A 7,500-nucleotide genomic window follows, 5' to 3' on the forward strand; every position below is an offset into this window, starting at 1 on the left:
GCTGTGCCGGGCCCCCTGGAGGTCTAAAGGATGACCATGAGGTCAAAAGGATGACCAGTAGTTGTGGTTCTCGCCCCGGGACTTGGGTCAGAGTATAGCCCAAGTGGAGCACTTGTGTCGGCCTAGGGAGGCTGTGCCGGGCCCCCTGGAGGTCTAAAGGATGACCATGAGGTCAAAAGGATGACCAGTAGTTGTGGTTCTCGCCCCGGGACTTGGGTCAGAGTATAGCCCAAGTGGAGCACTTGTGTCGGACTAGGGAGGCTGTGCCGTGCCCCCTGGAGGTCTAAAGGATGACCAGTAGTTGTGGTTCTCGCCCCGGGACTTGGGTCAGAGTATAGCCCAAGTGGAGCACTTGTGTCGGCCTAGGGAGGCTGTGCCGGGCCCCCTGGAGGTCTAAAGGATGACCATGAGGTCAAAAGGATGACCAGTAGTTGTGGTTCTCGCCCCGGGACTTGGGTCAGAGTATAGCCCAAGTGGAGCACTTGTGTCGGACTAGGGAGGCTGTGCCGTGCCCCCTGGAGGTCTAAAGGATGACCAGTAGTTGTGGTTCTCGCCCCGGGACTTGGGTCAGAGTATAGCCCAAGTGGAGCACTTGTGTCGGACTAGGGAGGCTGTGCCGTGCCCCCTGGAGGTCTAAAGGATGACCAGTAGTTGTGGTTCTCGCCCCGGGACTTGGGTCATAGTATAGCCCAAGTGGAGCACTTGGGTCGGACTAGGGAGGCTGTGTCGTGCCCCCTGGAGGTCTAAAGGATGACCAGTAGTTGTGGTTCTCGCCCCGGGACTTGGGTCAGAGAATAGCCCAAGTGGGACACTTGTGTCGGACTAGGGAGGCTCTGCCGTGCCCCCTGGAGGTCTAAAGGATGACCAGTAGTTGTGGTTCTCGCCCCGGGACTTGGGTCAGAGTATAGCCCAAGTGGAGCACTTGTGTCGGACTAGGGAGGCTGTGCCGTGCCCCCTGGAGGTCTAAAGGATGACCATTAGTTGTGGTTCTCGCCCCGGGACTTGGGTCAGAGTACAGCCCAAGTGGAGCACTTGCGTCGGACTAGGGAGGCTGTGCCGGGCCCCCTGGAGGTCTAAAGGATGACCAGTAGTTGTGGTTCTCGCCCCGGGCCGTGGGTCTGAGTATGGCCCAAGTGGGACACTTGTGTCGGACTAGGGAGGCTCTGCCGTGCCCCCTTGAGGTCTAAAGGATGACCAGTAGTTGTGGTTCTCGCCCCGGGACTTGGGTCATAGTATAGCCCAAGTGGGACACTTGTGTCGGACTAGGGAGGCTCTGCCGTGCCCCCTTGAGGTCTAAAGGATGACCATGAGGTCAAAAGGATGACCAGTAGTTGTGGTTCTCGCCCCGGGACTTGGGTCAGAGTATGGCCCAAGTGGTGCACTTGTGTCGGTCTAGGGAGGCTGTGCCGGTCCCCCTGGAGGTCTAAAGGATGACCAGTAGTTGTGGTTCTCGCCCCGGGACTTGGGTCAGAGTATAGCCCAAGTGGAGCACTTGTGTCGGACTAGGGAGGCTGTGCCGGGCCCCCTGGAGGTCTAAAGGATGACCAGTAGTTGTGGTTCTCACCCCGGGTCGTGGGTCCGAGTCTGGCCCGAGTAGAGCACTTTGGTCGGCTACCGGGGGGTGTGCCGTGCCCCCTGGAGGTCTAAAGGATGACCAGTAGTTGTGGTTCTCGCCCCGGGACTTGGGTCAGAGTATAGCCCAAGTGGAGCACTTGTGTCGGCCTAGGGAGGCTGTGCCGGGCCCCCTGGAGATCTAAAGGATGACCATGAGGTCAAAAGGATGACCAGTAGTTGTGGTTCTCGCCCCGGGACTTGGGTCAGAGTATAGCCCAAGTGGAGCACTTGTGTCGGCCTAGGGAGGCTGTGCCGGGCCCCCTGGAGGTCTAAAGGATGACCAGTAGTTGTGGTTCTCGCACCGGGACTTGGGTCAGAGTACAGCCCAAGTGGAGCACTTGTGTCGGTCTAGGGAGGCTGTGCCGGGCCCCCTGGAGGTCTAAAGGATGACCAGTAGTTGTGGTTCTCGCCCCGGGCCGTGGGTCTGAGTATGGCCCAAGTGGGGCACTTGCGTCGGACTGGGGAGGCTCTGCCGCGCCCCCTGGAGGTCAAAAGGATGACCAGTAGTTGTGGTTCTCACCCCGGGTCGTGGGTCCGAGTCTGGCCCGAGTAGAGCACTTTGGTCGGCTACCGGGGGGTGTGCCGTGCCCCCTGGAGCCATGGGAGTGAGCTCCAGCAGACTGGTATTTTTCGGAGAACCAGGCCCACACTCCTCAGACTTTGTGCCCAGGGACAGGCCACCAAAATCGGCCGCGGCTCGTGCACTTTGCCCCTGCGTTTCTCCCAGAACCAGAGCCGGAAAAATCCCAAAATTGATGCCCAGAGATAGTCGACTCTGCCTGGAATAGATTGCCACCCAAACCCGCCAACTCACGCTGGTTTTCCGATGGCCTCACCTACTAACCCGAGCATGGTCATCGCTCGCACCTTCCAAAACCTCCAGGGGCGCAGGCACTTTTCATTTACTGGCCATAAGGCCGACCGCCTTAAGCGTTAAGCGATAAGCGAAAGGCTTAGTTTGGACTTAGTTTTTGGAGCGACGAGGTCGCCGTTTTGTCAATTCTGAACCGATTTTCACGCGGTTTTCGACTGCCTGCGCCTGGGGAGCCGCCCAGAAGCCCCAGGCAGTGTTCTGGGTGGACTTCCGGACCGGTCCGGACCCGGTACCGGCCGGGGGAACCGCACCACGCCTCTCGGGCGTTTCTACACCGATTTTCGCGGGGTTTTCGACTGCATAGACGGGGCCACCTGCTGCAGGGCCCGAGGGAGGGCCTTACTGAGCTGGGTCCGACGCAGGGCCCGGTTCCTGGAGCCCGCTGGGGGGGGGGGGGTTCTCTAAGGCTCACGGCGGGCTGCTGAGGGGCCGGATCGGATGCAGACAGGCGCTCCTCTGCCCAGGTCTTTGCTCCCCTGCCCCACTAGGAATGGAAGACACACTGCCAACAGCTTCTGGAGGGTGATGGGCCCTGCTGCAGACCAGGTCCGACCCAGGTTTCAGCTATCCCACCCCGCAGGGACTTAAAGACACACTGCCATCAGCTTCTGGAGGCTGCTGAGCTCTACTATAGAGCAGGTCCGACCCAGGTTTCAGCTCCTGCAGCCCACTAGGACTTAAACACACACTGCCATCAGCGTCTGGATGGTGATGGGCCCTGCTGCAGACCAGGTCCGACCCAGGTTTCAGCTATCCCACCCCGCAGGGACTTAAAGACACACTGCCATCAGCTTCTGGAGGCTGCTGAGCTCTACTATAGAGCAGGTCCGACCCAGGTTTCAGCTCCTGCAGCCCACTAGGACTTAAACACACACTGCCATCAGCGTCTGGATGGTGATGGGCCCTGCTGCAGACCAGGTCCGACCCAGGTATCAGCTCCTGCACCCCGCAGGGAATTGAAGACACACTGCCATCAGCTTCTGGAGGCTGCTGAGCTCTGCTATAGACCAGGTCCGACCCAGGTTTCAGCTCCTGCACCCCGCAGGGAACTAAACACACACTGCCATCTGCAACTGGAGGCTGCTGAGCCCTGCTGCAGACCAGGTCCGACCCAGGTTATGGCTCTCCCACCCCCCTGGGACTTAAACACACACAGCCATCAGCTTCTGGATGGTGATGGGCCCTGCTGCAGACCAGGTCCGACCCAGGTTTCAGCTCCTCAACCCCGCAGGGACTTAAACCCACACCGCCATCAGCTTCTGGAGGGTGATGGGCCCTGCTGCGGGCCAGGTCCGACCCAGGTTTCAGCTCTCCCACCCCGCAGGGACTTAAACACACACAGCCATCAGCTTCTGGGGGCTGCTGAGCCCTGCTGCAGACCAGGTCCGACCCAGGTTTCAGCTCTCCCACCCCGCAGGGTCTTTAACACACACACTGCCATCAGCTGCTGGAGGCTCCTGAGCTCCGCTATAGACCAGGTCCGACCCAGGTTTCTGCTCCTGCACCCCGCAGGGAATGAAAGACACACTGCCATCAGCTTCTGGAGGCTGCTGAGCCCTGCTGCAGACCAGGTCCGACCCAGGTATCGGCTCTCCAACCAGGCAGAGACTTAAACACACACACACACACACACTGCCATCAGCTTCTGGGGGCTGCTGAGCTCTGCTGTAGACCGGGTCCGACCCAGGTTTCTGCTCCTCCACCCCGCAGGGACTTAAACACACACTGCCACCAGCTTCTGGAGGGTGATGGGCCCTGCTTTAGACCAGGTCTGACCCGGGATATAGCTCTCCCACCCCGCAGGGACTTAAACACTCACTGCCATCAGCTGCTGGAGGCTGCCGAGCTCTGCTGCAGACCAGGTCCCACCCAGGTTTCTGCTCCTGCACCCCGCAGGGACTTAAACACACACTGCCACCAGCTTCTGGAGGGTGATGGGCCCTGCTGTGGACCAGGTCCGACCCGGATATCAGCTCTCCCACCAGGCAGGGACTTAAACACACACTGCAATCAGCTGCTGGAGGCTGCTGAGCTCTACTATAGACCAGGTCCGACCCAGGTTTCAGCTCTCCCACCAGGCAGTGACTTAAAGACACACTGCCATCAGCTGCTGGAGGCTGCTGAGCTCTTCTATAGACCAGGTCCGACCCAGGTTTCAGCTCTCACACCAGGCAGGGACTTAAACACACACTGCCATCAGCTGCTGGAGGCTGCTGAGCTCTGCTATAGACCAGGTCCGACCCAGGTTTCAGCTCTCCCACCAGGCAGGGACTTAAAGACACACTGCCATCAGCTGCTGGAGGCTGCCGAGCCCTGCTGCAGACCATGTCCGACCCAGGTTTCAGCTCTCCCACCAGGCAGGGACTTAGAGGCACGCTGCCATCAGCTTCTGGAGGCTGCTGAGCTCTGCCATAGACCAGGTCCGACCGAGGTTTCAGCTCTCCCACCCCGCAGGGACTTAAACACACACTGCCATCAGCTGCTGGAGGCTGCTGAGCTCTGCTATAGACCAGGTCCGACCCGGGATATAGCTCTCCCACCCCGCAGGGACTTAAACACACACTGCCATCAGCTGCTGGAGGCTGCTGAGCTCTTCTATAGACCAGGTCCGACCCAGGTTTCAGCTCTCCCACCCCGCAGGGACTTGAACACACACTGCCATCAGCTTCTGGAGGCTGCTGAGCTCTGCTATAGACCAGGTCCGACCCAGGTTTCTGCTCCTCCACCCCGCAGGGAATTAAAGACACACTGCCATCAGCTTCTGGATGGTGATGGGCCCTGCTGCAGACCAAGTCCGACCCGGGTTACAGCTCTCCCACCAGGCAGGGAATTAAACACACACTGCCATCAGCTGCTGGAGGCTGCTGAGCTCCGCTATAGACCAGGTCCGACCCGGGTTCCTGCTCCTGCACCCCGCAGGGACCAAAACACACACACTGCCATCAGCTTCTGGAGGCTGCTGAGCTCTTCTATAGACCAGGTCCGACCCAGGTTTCAGCTCTCCCACCAGGCAGGGACTTAAACACACACTGCCATCACCTTCTGCTGGCTGCTGAGCTCTGCTGCAGACCAGGTCCGACCCAGGTTTCAGCTCCTGCACCCCGCAGGGAACTAAACACACACTGCCGTCACCTTCTGCTGGCTGCTGAGCCCTGCTGCAGACCAGGTCCGACCCAGGTTTCAGCTCCTGCACCCCGCAGTGGATTAAAGACACACTGCCATCAGGTTCTGGAGGCTGCTGAGCTCTGCTGCAGACCAGGTCCGACCCAGGTTATGGCTCTCCCACCCCGCAGGGACTTAAACACACACCGCCGTCAGCTTCTGGATGGTGATGGGCCCTGCTGCAGACCAGGTCCGACCCACGTTTCAGCTCTCCCACCCCGCAGGGGATGAAACACACACTGCCATCAGCTTCTGGAGGCTGCTGAGCTCTGCTAAAGACCAGGTCCGACCCAGCTTTCAGCTCTCCCACCAGGCAGGGAGTTAAAGACACACTGTCATCGGCTTCTGGAGGGTGCTGAGCCCTGCTGCACACCAAGTCTGACCCAGGTTTCAGCTCATCCACCCCGCAGGGACCTAAACACACACTGCCATCAGCTTCTGAGTGGTAATGGGCCCTGCTGCAGACCAGGTCCGACCCAGGTTTCAGCTCCTCCACCCCGCCATCACCAGCTGGAGGCTGGCTGCTGCTCCTGCACCCTGCCATCAGCTGCTGGAGGCTTCTGTTCCTCCACCCCGCCATCAGCAGCTGGAGGCTGGCTGCTGGAGGCTGGCTGCTGCTCCTCCACCCCGCCATCACCAGCTGGAGGCTGGTTGCAGCTCCTGCACCCCGCCATCAGCTGCTGGAGGCTGCCTGCAGCCCCTGCACCCCGCCATCAGCTGCTGGAGGCTGGCTGCAGCTCCTGCACACCGCCATCAGCTGCTGGAGGCTGCCTGCAGCTCCTGCACCCCGCCATCAGCTGCTGGAGGCTGGCTGCTGCTCCTGCACCCCGCCAGCAGCTGCTGGAGGCTGGCTGCTGCTCCTCCACCCAACCATCAGCTGCTGGACGCTGGCTGCTGCTCCTGCACCCCGCCATCAGCTGCTGGAGGCTGGCTGCTGCTCCTCCACCACCCAACCATCAGCTGCTGGACGCTGGCTGCAGCTCCTCCACCCCGCCATCAGCTGCTGGTGGCTGGCTGCAGCTCCTTCACCCCGCCATCAGCTGCTGGTGGCTGGCTGCAGCTCCTTCACCCCGCCATCACCAGCTGGAGGCTGGCTGCTGCTCCTGCACCCCGCCATCAGCTGCTGGAGGCTGCCTGCAGCTCCTGCGCCCCGCCATCAGCTGCTGGAGGCTGGCTGCTGCTCCTGCACCCTGCCATCAGCTGTTCGAGGCTGGCTGCAGCTCCTCCACCCCACCATCACCAGCTGGAGGCTGGTTGCAGCTCCTGCACCCCGTCATCAGCAGCTGGAGGCTGCCTGCTGCTCCTGCACCCCGCCATCAGCTGCTGGAGGCTGCCTGCAGCTCCTGCACCCCGCCATCATTTGCTGGAGGCTGGCTGCAGCTCCTGCAACCCGCCATCAGCTGCTGGAGGCTGGCTGCTGCTCCTCCACCCCACCATGACCTGCTGGAGGCTGGCTGCAGCTCCTTCACACCGCCATCAGCTGATGGATGCTGGCTGAACGCTGGAGGCTGGCTGCTGCTCCCACACACCGCCATCAGCTCCTGGAGGCTGGCTGGCTGCTGGAGGCTGTCTGCTGCTGCTCCTCCACCCCGCCATCACCAGCTGGAGGCTGGCTGCTGGAGGCTGGCTGCAGCTCCTGCACCCCACCATCAGCTGCTGGAGGCTGGCTTCTGCTCCTCCACCCCGCCATCAGCTGCTGGGGGCTGGCTGCTGGAGGCTGGCTGCAGCTCCTCCACCCCGCCATCACCAGCTGGAGGCTGGTTGCAGCTCCTGCACCCCGCCATCAGCTGCTGGAGGCTGCCTGCTGCTCCTGCACCCCGCCATCAGCTGCTGGAGGCTGCCTGCACCTC

The sequence above is a fragment of the Nothobranchius furzeri genome, unplaced genomic scaffold (genome assembly GCF_043380555.1).
Source record: "Nothobranchius furzeri strain GRZ-AD unplaced genomic scaffold, NfurGRZ-RIMD1 Scf109, whole genome shotgun sequence".
Lineage (NCBI taxonomy): Eukaryota > Metazoa > Chordata > Actinopteri > Cyprinodontiformes > Nothobranchiidae > Nothobranchius > Nothobranchius furzeri.